General features: G+C 42.9%; 1 protein-coding gene across 3 annotated transcripts in view; it reads left to right on the top strand.

The window, feature by feature from the left end:
- The first annotated feature begins 3157 nt into the window (after positions 1-3157).
- LOC147015284 (uncharacterized) overlaps positions 3158-16788 on the top strand; it is a 444530-nt gene continuing 430899 nt past the window's right edge. For all 3 annotated transcript variants that reach the window (XR_015050271.1, XR_015050273.1, XM_085849894.1), the window contains exon 1: positions 3158-3251. The gene's annotated coding sequence lies outside the window, so the exon portion shown is untranslated. The remainder of the gene's footprint in view (positions 3252-16788) is intronic.

Below are 16788 nucleotides of genomic sequence, written 5' to 3'. Positions count from 1 at the left end.
TCTGCGGCCACCTTTGGGGCACACAGGAAGCTGGCTGTACAATAATATAAAGGCCTCTTGTTGCTTGTGTGAGAAACTTCAAGTTTGTAAACGAAGACTGAACAAAACTTTGATGAAAAAAAATAAAACATAAACGTCTTGACGAATACATTTATTCAACTGTTTACGACCTCCACCTCGCAGCTTCAGAATTATAAACCTGAACAATCGTTTGATTGTTTGTTTGTTTTTTAATCCAATATCTTGGGTCATAAAGGAGCCAGTTTCGGTTATATTTTTGGCTTTTTGGATGTGTTGCCCTTCCTTTAAAAATATGAACTAACTGCAGTTGCTTATTGCAAGCCCCAGGCTTGTCCTGAACAACACTCCGTGTCACGTGCTCAGTGCAACTACTACCGAGGTCTCGAGGGATGTGTTAACGTTAACCTAGATTTCAGTATGCAGGGAGGACAAGAGTGTGACTGATGGCAAGTGTAAATAATGTGCTTATAAGTGGAGCAACATGAACATGATTCGATCGTACAAACTCACCTTCTAGTTATCCACTCAGATTTTGATTCCAACACATATTTGGATTTGACTACAAACAAGTGTATTGGTATTTTGTAAGCTTAGCAATGGTATAATACTGTCTGTCATCTTTCAGAGAGTATTCTCAACTGGTTGCCCCGTCTGCTAGCATTTCCTTGTGGATGGTAAAGACCCCACAATACCCTTTGCGAAGATTTGGCCATTGTGCACTGGAACCCTGGACAAACTTTGTGTCTCTGCTGCTGGGAAGTGTGCCAGTGAGAAGGAAATGGCAAACGAAACGACCCTGTGTATTCCTTGCAATAAAACCGCACCATCATAGCACTACATTACCTGCTACCACAACAACCTACAGTCCTGTCAAGGAGAGCGATTTATACTTCATAATCAAGAACTTCCTTTCTAAAGCTAACTGGTGCAAGGTGTAATCGTTTAGCTTGCTTGGGGCAGCACTTGGCAAGGTGGTTGCAACTGTTGCTGCAGAAACCTCCACCATAAAGTAGGAGAGTTACTTTTAATTTATTTTTAATCAGATATGCCAATAAGGAACTGTTGATGAATATACTGTCCTCTCAAACTTTAAAAATGCCCCCACAATAGTCATTAGAGGTGAAAAGTTTTGAAGCAAGTACAATTTAACAGGAAGAAGTACATCTACTACTAATACTTCGTTAACAGCCCCAATATTCCCACCTTATTGTGGAGTCAGCCAGGGAATGCTTTTGGCCAAAGTATTGTTACGGTTGTGGGGGGTAGATGGAAGAATTTCATAGGGAATTTACCATTGTGTAGAGTTGCTTGGTCCGTGGACGAGTAGAAAGCATCTTGATGTAACTAAATTAGGGAATCTGTGAGCTTAAGTGTTACATGTCACCACGAGAGGGGTGGTGTGGTGTTAATTAGCCGGGGAAGTAAGAATAAGTTCCCCAGTTTGAGATTGCCCTCTGTGATTTTCCCTATGTTTTTATATTACAAGCTAGGCAATAAAGGTGGAAAACACGTCCCTAAAATGACAACAAACGGGCAGGAAGCCCTGCCTTCCCAGTTTGGGGCGAGCAGGCCACGCCCCAAAGGTGGAGGAGTGATAGGTAAGAAGGAGCGCACAGGAGAGGTGGACGTTACGGATCTTAAGAGAGATCGAGGTCGAGGGCAGGCAGTCTTGCACACTTTCGGATTGTGGAAGGTTTCCGTCTGGATAGGATAAGAGATCGGCAGAGTGCACACACGAGGTCAGTATGAGGAAGCAAGAGGCAGGTGACGCTTTTGAAGAGGCTTGGAGTTGGCTTGTGCACTTTTGGAAAGAGGAAGACTTGAACAAAGTTCAGAGGCCACTTGCGTGCGTTGGGCACGTGTTGTACTGTGGTGCAACAGGCGATGGCTGTCTTGCTGAAAATGTAAAATTTTATTTTCCATGACATTTTCCCGTTTTGTGCATTCTTCCATTATACGACCTGTCGCTTCGGCATAGATAAATACAAATATAAATTAAACGTGTTGTTTTTTAAAGTTTCGTCAACCGTTTCGTGGATTGCTTGGTGAAGCCATTTGATGCATGTTCTTCAAGCTTCAATGAATGTCGATACCTCGGTTCGACACCAGACGTAGGAAGGCAAAATAAATTATATGATCACAATGAGTAAAAAATGTTTTCAGTTATGACGAAATAATGAATCGCCACATCATGGCAGGAAAGCCGAGAGGTATGCATGCTCACTCGAAGCTGTGAAGCCTGGCTTCGAATCCCGACCCAGCTATAAACTATCATCCCCGTGTTTCATAGGCAGGGTGATTCATCAATGTGTGTGCCGTCTCTTGGATGGATGTTAAACAGGGTGGCTCATCTGCCCTCTCTCACCCTTTCCCCCTTGCCTCTCTCACCCCCTATTCTCTTCTCTCTCTCTCTCTCTCTCTCTCTCTCTCTCTCTCTCTCTCTCTCTCTCTCTCTCTCTCTCTCTCTCTCTCTCTCTCTCTCTCTCTCTCTCTCTCTCTCTCTCTCTCTCTCTCTCTCTCTCTCTCTCTCTCTCTCTCTCTCTCTCTCTCTCTCTCTCTCTCTCTCTCTCTCTCTCTCTCTCTCTCTCTCTCTCTCTCTCTCTCTCTCTCTCTCTCTCTCTCTCTCTCTCTCTCTCTCTCTCTCTCTCTCTCTCTCTCTCCGAAGTGACGGGTTGTATTTGCGAGCGTGTGTGTGTGTGTGTGTGTATATATATATATATATATTTATATTCGAAGAGTGCAGCACGAAAAGCTTCGGTATTGGCACGAACAGCTTCGATGTCCGTCGGCATGCAGAATTTCAACTTTCTATGTCACCAGGAAGGAACCAATCTTTAATATCAGTCAGTCATTCCTGCAGTCGGTGGGTAGAAAAGAGCTTTATATATTACACTCGTCAGGGTATGCTTTACACATTGTGTTTTTCATTTATTTGTTTTCATTCCCCCCCCACCACCCCATTTATTTATATGTTCATTTGTGGATGCTTCCCGATGGGTCGGTGATTTCGAATTTTTATACACATTGTCTATGCATACGAACCGTGCTTCCCCATTGTCTCGGGTCACTGACCTGCATTTGATTTTTCATTTGTTTCCTTTCATTTACTTTTTCATTCATTAATATTTTCATTTACAGATGCTTTCCGACAGTTCGGTGATTTTCTCCTGGTGTATCAGCTTTGATGTCCATGGGCATGCAAAATTTCAGCTTTCAACATCACTCGGAAGGTACCAAACCTTAACATCGGTCAGTCAGTCAGTAAGTCGGTGAATCAGTGGTTAGAATGAGCTTAATATATGAGATATACAGTCTCTGTGAAGATAAAGGAATCTATATAAAGCAGGGGAACTGCAGCCACAGTTGTTTCATAAAGATAGAGATTTTTATGTTTCTAAGTGCATATTTCCCCCACCATAATCATGCTTTGGCCTTAAACATGCCACGAGCTGAAATGTATTGTGGTACGGATCCCTTCCGCAAGCACATCCGATTCTAAGTGCAGATCAGAAGTTCATTTCTCCCAGAAATATTCCAGCTTTCACTCGACGGATTTATATGAGATTGAGAACAAAGATAATCAGGAAGAAAAGTTGTTTGAAGGAAGGAAAAAACGTTTGTGGGAAAGTAGAGGGTGAAGGGGGGCAAAGAAGCATATTGGGAGATGAAGCTGAAATCTTGTTTGGGAACAGAAAATTCCGATTTTCATGCCAGAACCGAATATTGATGATACGCATTAATTTAGTCCTGCCTTTGTGTGTCCCTGATTGTTCAGGAAATGCACATTTACGTCACATGCATTTCAGAGCCAAACGTCTGCATCAGCAGGACAAAAGCCGTCTCCCCAAAACTCTGCTGTGAAATTCATGAAGTTGAATGTGTTGCTTAATAGTTCATTGATTAATTCTAAAATATGAATGTAAAGATGAAAAAAATGTCAATAATATTCGAAAATAGTAATTCTAGGTTTTTGAATATTGAGTTTAATTTTAAACTTTTAAGTGAGGTTTCCTGCTGACTCGCATCATATTGGAAACTGTCACAATGAGGAGTGTTCATTCCACAGGAATCATTTTGAGTGCATCCATCTTTAATCGTTCGCTCCTTTGATTTCATCATTTATCCGTCCGTTTGAGCGGAACACAAAATTATGAAGCGTTACAATTTTGTGGAACGCAATTCGCCCCTGATGGAATTGTAATTGCCACCCTTCTTCTACCTTTTGGAAAGGTAGTATGCCATAGAACTGACAAAGAGAAAAACCGGTAAGGTCCGGGCAAACGGCCCTCCTTGGCGAACGCCACTTCCTCGAGGAACTGTGGGTGTGCGGTGTGTAAGGTCTTGTTGGCTCGGCCTAGAGGAGCTATTTGTGAGGCACACAGTGTTTCATCAGCCGCAGGCCTTCCTCGTTTCCTCTATATCAACAAATCCTGTCTGTTTGTGTCCCAAAGGAGCTCTTCATATCCAAGAAAAGCTGACAGATTACAATGGCTGTTTGCAAAGGCAGATTGCCCAGTGTCAGAATAAATGCACTGTAATTACATTTCCCACGGAAAAGAAATGAAAACATTGGACTTCAAGGCATAGTTGAATGCATTCGTGACAGAAGGTTTAAACTTGCATCAGTCGCAGTTGCATATTTAACGGAATATGACTTCACTTTTCCCTTGCTTGTTTGCACCATGCCTGGCTCATCTGTAGACCCATGTACGAATCTACTCGTCTTTTGCTTTTTACATCCTTTTTGAGGTCGATCACTGATTGATTCAAATTTGTTTGCGTACGAATGTAGTTGTTTCAAGCCTCTGCGTTTTACCCCACTTGCCTTCGGAATACCCCTGCACATGCTTCTCAATTAAGGATAAAGATAACTCCGCAGTTTGGGATTTGGAAGAGTACGGCATTGGCTTTTCATTCGTGGTTGGAATTGCAGGTCTCTGAAGCAATTTCACTTTGATGTTGAAGATACGCTTGAAATGAGACGAGTTACGATCTGAGGTCGAGATGAAACGATTGCTGACAGAGGTGGCTTTTTGCTGGGATATGCAAGCTGAACGTTGCTACAGATCGAGACCTGATGACTGGCCTCGTTCCAAACATGTTATTTATTCCCTCATCAGTACAGTCAATTCTACATGGAGGAGTGTTCAATGGTTGATTAAAGCAATGAGGAAACTGACTTACACTGACACGTTTGCTTAAACACAGATAACCTGTTATGGAAGGTTTAGTCTTGGTTTTTGTGGTGTGTGTGTGTGTGTGTGTGTGTGTGTGTGTGTGTGTGTGTGTGTGTGTGTGTGTGTGTGTGTGTGTGTGTGTGTGTGTGTGTGTGTGTGTGTGTGTGTGTGTGTACAGGGAAGATGATGAAAATAGAGAAAGGGGAGAAAAGGAGGGCCATGACTAAGGCTTTCAATTTTTGTGATAAGAATGATCAGGGCATTCCCTTTTACGACCATAAATTATCACCATAATTCACCAACACACACACACACACACACACACACACACACACACACACACACACACACACACACACACACACACACACACACACACACACACACACACACACACACACACACACACACATTTTCCAAGCAAACAGGAATGACATAGTAATCCCAAGTTTGACAAACTTCATAGGGGTATCAATCCGGGTAAAGCTGGTGAAAGTGAAGACAGTGGTGCTGCACTTACCTTTCAATTGTCTAGTCTGGGTTTGATTCCTGACCCGACTATAAACTGTGGGATTGCTTGTTCGCAGGCATGGTTTTGCATCACAAAGTGCACACCGCTCCTCAAATGTACGTTAAGCTGGGTGTCCCCACTGCTAGCATTAATTAGCCCACGCCCATGAATTGAAAAGCAGGGTTAAGGGATTTGTCCCGTACATATGTGCATGTCTGCATTTTGTTATTCAATTTTCTTTGGAACCACTTGTCAAATTGACACAAATTTTTCACCATCAGTGCAACTGCTCATGTACAATGTTTCGATGATAATTATGACGTCATAGGTCATGTGGTGTGGCAACCATTTTGGAAAAAAGGAGAAACATTGGACCTCTATCTCTGAAACCGCTTCATGGAAAAAATTGATACTTGGCACATGTCAAGTACTCCCCATGGGAAACGAGTGTGATTACCTTCGCAAACTTTGTTGCGAAGGTTATGTTTTGATCGCTGTGTATTTATTTATTTATTTGTGAATATGTGTGTTTGTTTGTTTGTTTGTTTGTTATTCGCATAACTCCAAAAGTATTGAACTGAAGCGCAGCAAATTTGGTGGGATGATTGGTTATTATCCGAGGACTATTTGATTAGATTTTGGGAGCGATTAGGTCATAGGTCAAGGTCAAGGCCATGAAAAGGTCAAAATCGTCTTTTTACCATAGCGCGGTCAATTTGTATCCAATTTGCATGCAACTAATGCCAAAATGTTCAGAATTCAATGCCCCATCTTGTGATATGTGACATGACACAATGACGTAATAACCCTTATTAGTGGTTGGGAGTCAAAGGTCAGGGGGGGTCACGACATTGCAAAATGTGCGGTTTTAGTCATAACACGGTCAATTCTTATCCGATTTGCATGAAACCAACACCAAAATGTTGACTTCTGTTCCCCACACTCTAATACCAATTACAAAATTAAGAGTACAAAGGTCAAGGTCGAGGTCATGAAAAGGTCAAAATTGTCATTTTGCCATAGTGCGGTCGATTTTTATCCAATTTGCATGCAACCAATGCCAAAATGTTGTGAATTCAATGCCCAATCTTGTGATATACGATATGACACAGGAAATGTTTTTATGCCATCATAACACATATGAGATGGCAGATGTGGTATGGGATTAAATACCCTCACAATCAACGGTTTCTGGGGGGGGGGGGAGCAAAATGTAGCGTTGGCGAAGGTATGTGTTCTACTGAGTGCCCGTTCTAGTTTTTTATGTCATAGGTGCCTTCGTTATGACGTCATAATTGCATACATGGAATGCTAATCCAATCAGAATGAACATTTTTGACGGTGATATCGGAATAAATTGGTCAACAGAATTTTTTTTTAATGACGTCATCAGTCATGTGGTTTGGCAGCCATATTAAAAAAAATATATATATATATATATATTTTTATATATATATATATATATATATATAAAATATATATATATACAGTTGGACAAATCGAGGGAAAACTTCACACACATGTTCTCCAAGCCTTAGGGATACCAGGATGTTCATGAATAATTGATAGGTCACAAGGTTTGGCAGCCATATTGGATTGAAGGAAAATGTTTTAAAATTTCTCTCTGCTGAACCGCTGCATCAATTGATGTGAAACTTCAAAATTATGATCTAGTAGTGATGGGAAATACATGTTTTTAATATTTTAACCTGATCAGACAAATTATGTTTGAACCTAACCTGATCAAATAATGTCTGGCAGCCATAATTATGTAATTTTTTGCATCAGCATTGCTTTTTTATTTATTTATTTTTGAATAAGGCTCACTTGGCTGTGGTTGGATGGGTTTGAGGGTAGAGGAGCAGCAGTTGAAACCTGAGTCCTATCCATGTTCCTCCTGATGACTTCATCTTTGCTTTCTGCTTGTTTGGGTTCCTTCTGATGACTCCAAATGCAGTACCTATTTGATTTGGTCTTCCATTTGATTTGAATTTAATTTTTTTAATTACAAATTTGTCGCCAGAACAGTTGGCTCACACCAAGTCCTTGTCAAGACTGCGCCGGGTAAGAATTCTCTGAATACCATCTAGTTCATGGTTGTTGTAGACCCCATGGTATATTTCAAGAACAGTTGGCAAGTTATCGCCAGTACCCTAAACAAATCACCTGGCTACAGTTGGGAAGACAAAACAAACCATCGAATGTAATCCTTGCCATGGGGCTGATTTGGCAGCACTGAACCTGCCAATCGGAGGGAGGGGGCAGAGAGAGAGAGAGAGGGAGAGAGAGAGAGAGAGAGAGAGATATATATATATATATATATATATATATATATATATATATATATATAGATATATAGAGAGATATAAAGAATACAGACTACAGACATAATCTGCCATAATCTGCCATGTCGAGCAAGGAAAGTATTTGGCGACCGCTGGGAGCCGCTGCAGTCCAGGTTCCCTTGTTTTATTGTTTCCCAACCCACGCAAGTAATTGGTCCACGATGACTCTGTCGTGCTGGCGTTCGATGGGAGACGCACGTGCTGACAGTGCCGCAAGCGCTGCCAAAGCACCTACGCCTTTAATGTACCATTTCGCTTTTCCCTCCTATCTCATTCCATGCTGCTTTCCTGTCTCGTTTTGTGACCTCAGGGCTTATCAAAGGCAAATGCATTCCAGATTGATTTTGGCGCGAATACCCCACCCAAACCCCCCCCCCCCAACTGCCAGAAACACCCGGCTGATACACCATGCAGATCACATAGACCTGGATGACTCCTTACATATATACATAAATATATAATTGCTGTGTTTTGGAGTTTTTCAGGAAGCAGGATTTTTGATCAACAGATAAATTGAAAATTCGGTGGAATTATTAATCAAGTTCATTTTCACTTTGGATGATGACCGCCAACGTCACGCATTCTTTGGATTTTCAAAGTCCGTCAAAGGTTGACCTTTGAGCAATTCTAACTGAACTCTCGGCTCATGATGCAAGTGAATGCGGGTTCAAATCCAACATACTTGTGTGTTCCTTCTTTGTGCACGAATGTCCTTGTAATTCATGTGAAGGAACATTGATGAGATTTACCAATCTCAATTTGTCTTGAATGTGAGACATCAGATATGTGAAAGCTCCTCCAAAAGCCTTCAATGACGATAAATAATTAAAAGTCCACAAGGTTGTTTTTCATAAGGTTAATGAACCCAGCCGGACACATTTAATACGATTACATACCCACGAATGAGGACGTAAATGATCATGCGATCACGTGACTTGTCCTGGACGTTAACCACTACTGGGTCACATCGATGCCAAACTTGTTCAGACAGTTTTCCTCATGGCAAAACGATAGACGTTGATTAGTACTGCTCGTTCACAAAGATTGTCATATTTAAAAAACAAAATGTATATGTTTGTGTTTATAAACACTGCAGCATCCCATTTTAATTAATCATATTTATTTTATAATTAATATCTAATGCCAAACCTATATTGCAATGTTGCCCCAGCAGTTGAGTTTACTTAATTAATTAACTCAGCTTCATAAAAAATTCCTTTGTTGAAATTTGGAACAAACACTCCATCACAATGCTCTGGGCGAATGACGCGTCTCAGTTTTTTTTTTTTCTTTTCAAAAAGTGATTCATTGCAGTTACCCACAGACTGACATCTGCATCGTTAATGCACTTTCTGATCTCACTTTAGCAATGTTGCATTCAAAACTACTCTTATCATCACTGTTGTTGAGTCAGTCGGGGAAACTTTTGGCACAAGTCTCTCACGAACCGGCTGGCCATGCCAAACGTTTAAATGCAGGTGACGGGAATTTTTATAATTCAGCCAGGATGTCGACGATAACTCATTTATTCTTCACGAAGGACACCGTGGGATCATTAACATCCAGTAACTAATGCTGGCATACGAGACACCGACATTAACGTCCATCCAAGCAATGAGGCACTTTGTCACGCATTACCCTGCCTCATATGAAGGATCCCACTGAACACTTTAGAGTCTGTTTGGTTTTTAAAAAACGATTATTTCTCGGAAATATGAATTACTCAGAATCAACGGCGATTCCAGTTCACCACTCAATTCCTTTTAATTCCTGGTTGGAATCGAGTACTTTGGAATTGATCCCGTCCACCACAATCACTCAAGCAAGCACTCCAAAAAAATGGTTGATAAAGAACGGCTGGCTTGGCAAGCGATTAGCAATCATTTATTGACACCCACAATGTCAAACAATGTCTGAATTGGACAAATTTTTAGCAGTTGGAACTGCTGCAAAGGTCAATTCCGCATTTTAGATTTTAAATTCGGCTCAGGTTAAGAGATTCTTGGGCTTATCGCATGTGCGGAATGAAATAAAGGAACGAACACTGGCGTCTGGGTGTTTATAAGCATTGCGATAAGCGATTCGTAGGTATGAAGATTAGACATTCGATGATATGAGTGAGGAAAGTGCAAAAACATTTTGAGTGCTTTATCATTAACAAACCGTCCTGGCCTGTTCCAAGTCAAGAGATTATTGAGCAGGACAAAAAACATGACAAATTCAGACCCCAGCGAGGGAGAGCAGGCTGACCAAGGATGAAACCTTGATAAATGATAATTAAATACGGCTGTTAATTATCTTCGACAGGGTTGTTTTCATTAACCCAAACACCCAATTGTCATTCATGCACTTCCTTCGAGTTCAAGCCGTAAGGTTTCATGGTTTTGGAGTTATGGAGGAGATGCATACACTGACATGCACACACTGACATGCACCTATTTATTACTGTAGATGATGACATGTTTCAGGATGTTTTGCTGATGTAACCACAAAGCAAGGCACACCTGTACAGAAACAAACTGCACGCACTTTGTAGCTGGCACATACGCATCATAATCAATCTTATCTCCAAGTTGCTGAAATATTTGTTTTGATTAGTCAACTAATTTAGTCATGATTTACATATGATTCTCTCCTGGCAGTTTTGCTTTTGTTTGATAGGGTTCAGGTGATGTGGTGTTGCTGTGGAAGCAGAAAGGGAGAAGAGGGTGTTGTATTTTCTCTGTGCCTCCTACTCGTTTGGTATGGCATTATCATCCATGGGATTGTTGTTGACTCAATGAGTCACTGCATAAGTGCCGAAGATGCTTCTCATAATATACTTGTACAGCCCTGTAGTAAATGAGTAAAGTAGAAATTCCCCACAGGGGGGATAAGGGTGTGGGGTTTGAAGGGATGGTGAGAAGTGAAAGTTGTAAAAAAAATGTCACTTTGTTCCTGCATTTGTCTTACAATGGTGAGAACAACTCTCAACCTTCCCTAAAGAGATGCTCAGGGACAAGGGTAGAAGAGTGATGGCACTCTGCTAGAGGTACAGCCAAGTAAGACGTGTACGTTTCATGTTACTTTGAGCCATAAAAATAGTTGTAGCTTCACTGTCAGAAAGACTTGTAGTATGTAGGGGTGTAAAGTTACTTACACTGCACAATATTGTATCCTGCATAAACAACTCAAAAACAACTCGACGGCACTTGGTACAGCACGTACCTCTGCCAGGCTGAACAGTTTATGTTTAATATCCCACTGAAAGGCCAGATATGGATCTGTACCTGAAACAAAATCGAATCAGTTTGTTCTTGTCACCAAACCAACTCATCCACCAATTTATAGTCAGTTCCGAAAGAAGTGTCTTCTAAAATGGGGGTCCATGCCCGTCCGTCCGTCCGTCCACAATCTATCTTTCGATCATTATTCTGCAACCTGTGGTCAGAATGACTTTAAACTTAGAGGGATGATACTTTGTGGAGATGCCGCAGAAGCTCCCGCAATAAAATTTCAGATTTGTCACCAATTGACTTAGTTAATTAGTCTAATCGATTAATATTCAAAGTTCTAAAATTCGGAGACTATTCATAGTTTTTGCTTCTGGTTTGGTATAATGGTTCCATGGAACAATGTCTACAGCTTGTCTGAGTGTTTTTTTTCGATTTTTTGTCCAGGAGGAAAGATAATGAGTCTTAATGAGTATGAAGTTAATTCGGGCCAATTAATCTTCAAAGTCCTAAAACTCCAAGAGTATTCGTAGTTTTTAGTCAGTTCCAAAGGAAGTGACTTATAAAATGGGGGTCCATGTCCGTCGATCCGTCCGTCGGTCCGTCCGTCCATCCGTCCGTCCACAATCAATCTTTCGATTATTATTCTGCAACCTGTGGTCAGAATGACTCGAAACTCGGAAGGATGATACTTGGGGAGATGCCGCAGAACCTCCCACGATAAAATCTAAGCTTTGTCACCAATTGACTTAGTTAATTAGTCTAATAAATTAATCTTCAAAGTCCTAAAACTCGTAGACTATTCATAGTTTTTGCTTCTGGTTTGGTATAATGGTTCTAGGGAACAATGTCGACAGCTTGTTTGAGCGTTTTTTTCGAATTTTTGTCCAGGAGGAAAGATAATGAGTTAATGAGTATGAAGTTCATTAGGGCCAATTAATCTTCAAACTCCTAAAACTCGTAGACTATTCATAGTTTTTGCTTTTTGTATGGTATAATTCTTCGATGGAATAATGTCTACACCTTATCGCAGCGTTTTTTTTTTCTGAATTTTTGCCCAGGAAGAAAGATAATGAGTCTTAATGAGTATGAAGTTCATTAGGGCCAGAATGAAAACAATGAATGTTAATGAATATATCCAATATCGATGAAGTCGGAACTGACCAGGGCCCACGGGCCATATTTTTGTCATAACAGGTCCACAACATTCTGAAATATCGTGGTATATATTGTTTTTGGCCCCATCCCTCAATGCTGAAGAATCACTTTGAAAATTCCAGTATCCGGATCCGGATATTCACTAAAATCTAATTATTTCGTCCTTGTCACACACCTAACCTCTCCACCAAGTTTTGTCCCAATCCATCCATAACCTTTTGAGATACCCTGCTCACAGACAGACAGACTAATAGACAAACAGGGGAGAAAAGATAACCTCTGTCCATCTTCAGTGGTGGAGGTAATCAGTGTGATGTAATTCTCATGAGAGATAATGTGTCAAGCACATGTTTTGAGAGCCCTTCTCACCCGCAGCCCAATGTTTGTGTCTAAGCCCCACCCTTTCCCCCTCCCGACAATCTTAAACTTCCCTCATCGTTTATCTGTCCTCTGTAACTTTCCACCACTGCAACAATTAGTGGCATGCAAAAAGGTGGCATCAGTGGGCCAAAGGTCGTCAGCAGGGTGGCTGGAGTTTCCCCCTCTGGGGCCAATGAGTGCATGCAACTGCTTGATCGATACCACACCCCACCCCCTCCTCCCACACAGCCATATGACAGCAGGCTTTGATCTCTCCTTGGTCGCTGGCTCTCTTCCTTCTCTTGCTTCTCAGTCCCTGCTTTTGGTTGCTTGTGGTTCCGATTCGTGGCACAGCCATATTTGTGTGAAGATGATGAGCGGGGAACGTATTTGGACCAGTACACATGTCATGAGGATGAGCCTATGCCAAAATGCAGTGTGCCGAGCCCACGCCAGATTGCAGTGTGCCGAGCCCACGCCAGATTGCAGTGTGCCGAGCCCACGCCAGATTGCAGTGTGCCGAGCCCACGCCAGAATGCAGTGTGCCGAGCCCACGCCAGATTGCAGTGTGCCGAGCCCACACCAGATTGCAGCGTGCCGAGCGCAGGCCAGATTGCAGTGTGCCGAGCCCACGCCAGATTGCAGCGTGCCGAGCGCAGGCCAGATTGCAGCGTGCCGAGCCCACGCCAGATTGCAGCGTGTCGAGCCCACACCAGATTGCAGCATGCCAAGCCCACGTCAGATTGCAGCGTGCCGAGCCCACACCAGATTGCAGCATGCCGAGCCCATGCCAGATTGCAGCGTGCCGAGCGCATGCCTGATTTGAGCGGGCCGAGCCCATGCCAGATTGCAGTGTGCCAAGCGCATGCCTGATTTGAGCATGCCGAGCCCATGCCAGATTGCAGCGTGCCGAGCGCATGCCTGATTTGAGCGTGCCGAGCCCACGCCAGATTGCAGCGGGCCGAGCCCATGCCAGATTGCAGTGTGTCAAGCGCATGCCTGATTTGAGCATGCCGAGCCCACGCCAGATTGCAGCATGCCGAGCGCATGCCTGATTTGAGCGTGCCGAGCCCACGCCAGATTGCAGCGGGCCGAGCCCACGCCAGATTGCAGCATGCCGAGCCGACGCCAGATTGCAGCATGCCGAGCCTATCCACTTGGCTATTCCCGTTGGCAGATTTGCTGCGGTCATGTTTTCTTGAACACAGGTTCACGCCAGATCAACCCAGCGATCATGGAGATCTTTGCATCCAATCCCCACCAGTGGAGTGACTGTTATTAAAGTCATATGACTGTAACAATATATATCAATTTAATCAACAGGAATAAATTCCTGCATGGGACTAGTGTGAAAAAATTCTGATTCAACCTGGAACGCAAACACAAAGACCTCATTGCTTGCATGTCAACAGCCCACTGAGCTATTGAGTCTTTGGGATAAACTCAGAAATTTCTCACAAGAACACTGCAAGCTTTTAAATGTCCGATGTTTTACCTGCCTGCTAGGCAGACCGTGTGTGTGTGTGTGTGTGTGTGTGTGTGTGTGTGTGTGTGTGTGTGTGTGTGGTTGTGGCTGTGGTTGTGGTTGTGGTTGTATGAGAGATAAATTTAATCGAGAAATTGAATAAATAAGAATAAATTTCTGCAGGGGCTAGTGTGAAAAAATTCGGACTAAACCTGGAACTCGAACTCATCACATACACAGCCACAGCCCACTGAGCTATTGAGTTTGTACCACGTCACCTGAGCTTGACAGATCGCTGACAGAGCTCCGCTTGGCGATTCCTGTTAGCAGATTTTCCACAATCGAGTTTTCTTCAATACTGGTTTATGCCAGATGAACCCATTGGATGTAACTCTTTCATACTGCATTCCATTGGAATTTGCTTGCCCATCTGCAAAAGATGTGGGGATCTTTGCCAGTGTGTGCATGTGTGTGTGTGTGTACACACACACACACACACACACACACACACACACACACACACACACACACACACACACACACACACACACACACACACACACACACACACACACACACACACACACACACACACACACACACACACACTGGCAAAGCATACGTATACATATATATATATATATATATATATATATATATATACATTAATATATATATATATATATATATATATATATATAGAAATATATGTATGTATTATATATCTATATATATACATATACGAGGACCATCTAAACTAAAAAGTAATGGGACTGAGCCTGCTGTGTGCTCCACTTACACAACTTGAATGAACGGGTTGCGTCACAGTATTCACAACATTCCAGCAATATATATATATATGATTGGTGATGGTTGACTGCGCTCATTGTGTGATTTTTTTTACAGGTCGTGCTTTATACGTTGTCTCGTGTGAGTCATCGCACTATGAGTCGTGAGCAGAGAGCCAATCTGAAGTTTCTTGCCAAGCTTGGCAAAACGCCTTCCAAATCCTTTGCAATGCTCCAACAAGTCTACGGGGAAGAAACGATGTCACGTACACGTGCATTTGAATGGCACAAGAGGTTCAAAGAGGGATGGGAGGAGGTTGAAGACGATCCACGGTCTGGAAGACCTTCAACGAGCAGAACGGCGGACAACATCGAGCGTGTGAAGCAGATGGTGCACGCAGATCATCGACTCATGGTGCGGATGATTGCTGAGGAACTTTCCATGAACAAGGACACTGTCTGGAGCATCATCACTGAAAATCTCGAAATGCGCAAGGTGTGTGCAAAGATGGTCCCCAAGCTGTTGTCCGAGTACCAGAAACGGCAAAGAGTCACTGTCTGTCAAGAGATTATCGAGCGCCTCAAGGACGATCCAGACATGCTCGGGAGAGTCATCATTACTGGCGATGAATCGTAGATATTCAAATACGATCCCAAGACCAAATGGCAGAGTCGTCAGTGGAAAAGTCCGGCATCACCAAGACCAAAGAAAGCAAGGATGTCGAAGTCGAAGGTCAAGGTGATGCTCATCGCGTTTTTTCACATCAAGGGCATTATCCACTTCAAGTTTATACCACAGGGTCAAACATTGAATCAATATGTGTACAAGGAGATCCTCCGGTGCCTCATGAGATCAGTCCGGGACAAGAGGAGGGATCTGTGGGAGAACAACACCTGGGTGCTCCATCGTGACAACGCCCCTGCTCACAGTGTCCTGAGCATCCGACAGTTTCTGGTGGAGGGGAACGTACCAACTCTTGAGCAACCCCCGTATTCGCCAGACTTGGCCCCTTGTGATTTTTTCCTCTTCCCCAAGCTCAAGGGGGTGATCAAAGGGATCCGATTTCCTGATGTGGAGGCCATCAAATGGGCCATGACGACGGAGCTCCGGATTCCAGAAGGAACCTTCTGGGGGTGCATCAAAGCGTGGAAGAAGAGGATGGACAAGTGTGTGAGACTGTAGGGAAACTATTTTGAAGGGGACAAATTGTGATTTCAATATATTTTTTTGGAATAAAATTTCTGTGAAGTCATTCCCGTTACTATTTAGAATTTGGATGGACCTCGTATGTATATACACACCACATGGCCAAAAGTATATGGACACCTGCTCATTCAACATCTCATTCAAAAATCATGGGCATTAATATGGAGTTGGTCCCCCCCCCCCCCCCTTTGCTGCTGTAACAGCCTCCACTCTTCTGGGAAGGCTTTCCACTAGATGTTGGAACATTGCTGCGGGGATTTGCTTCCATTCAGCCACAAGAGCATTTGTGAGGTCGGACACTGATGTTGGGTGATTAGGTCTGGCTCACAGTCGGCGTTCCAATTTATCCCAAAAGTGTTTGATGGGGTTGAGGTCAGGGCTCTGTCAGTTGGAATGTTGTAAGGGCCAGTCAAGTTCTTCCATACCGATCTCGATGAACTATTTCTGTATGGACCTCACTTTGTGCAAGGGGGGTGTTGTCATGCTGAAATAGGAAAGGGCCGACCCCAAACTGTTTCCACAAAGTTGGAAGTACAGAATAATC

The sequence above is a fragment of the Eptatretus burgeri genome, chromosome 12, assembly GCF_056783735.1.
Source record: "Eptatretus burgeri isolate ZD-2024b chromosome 12, Ebu_testis_v1, whole genome shotgun sequence".
Lineage (NCBI taxonomy): Eukaryota > Metazoa > Chordata > Myxini > Myxiniformes > Myxinidae > Eptatretus > Eptatretus burgeri.
The sequence above is the reverse complement of the archived record's forward strand: the minus strand, read 5'-3'. Positions and strand labels throughout refer to the sequence as shown.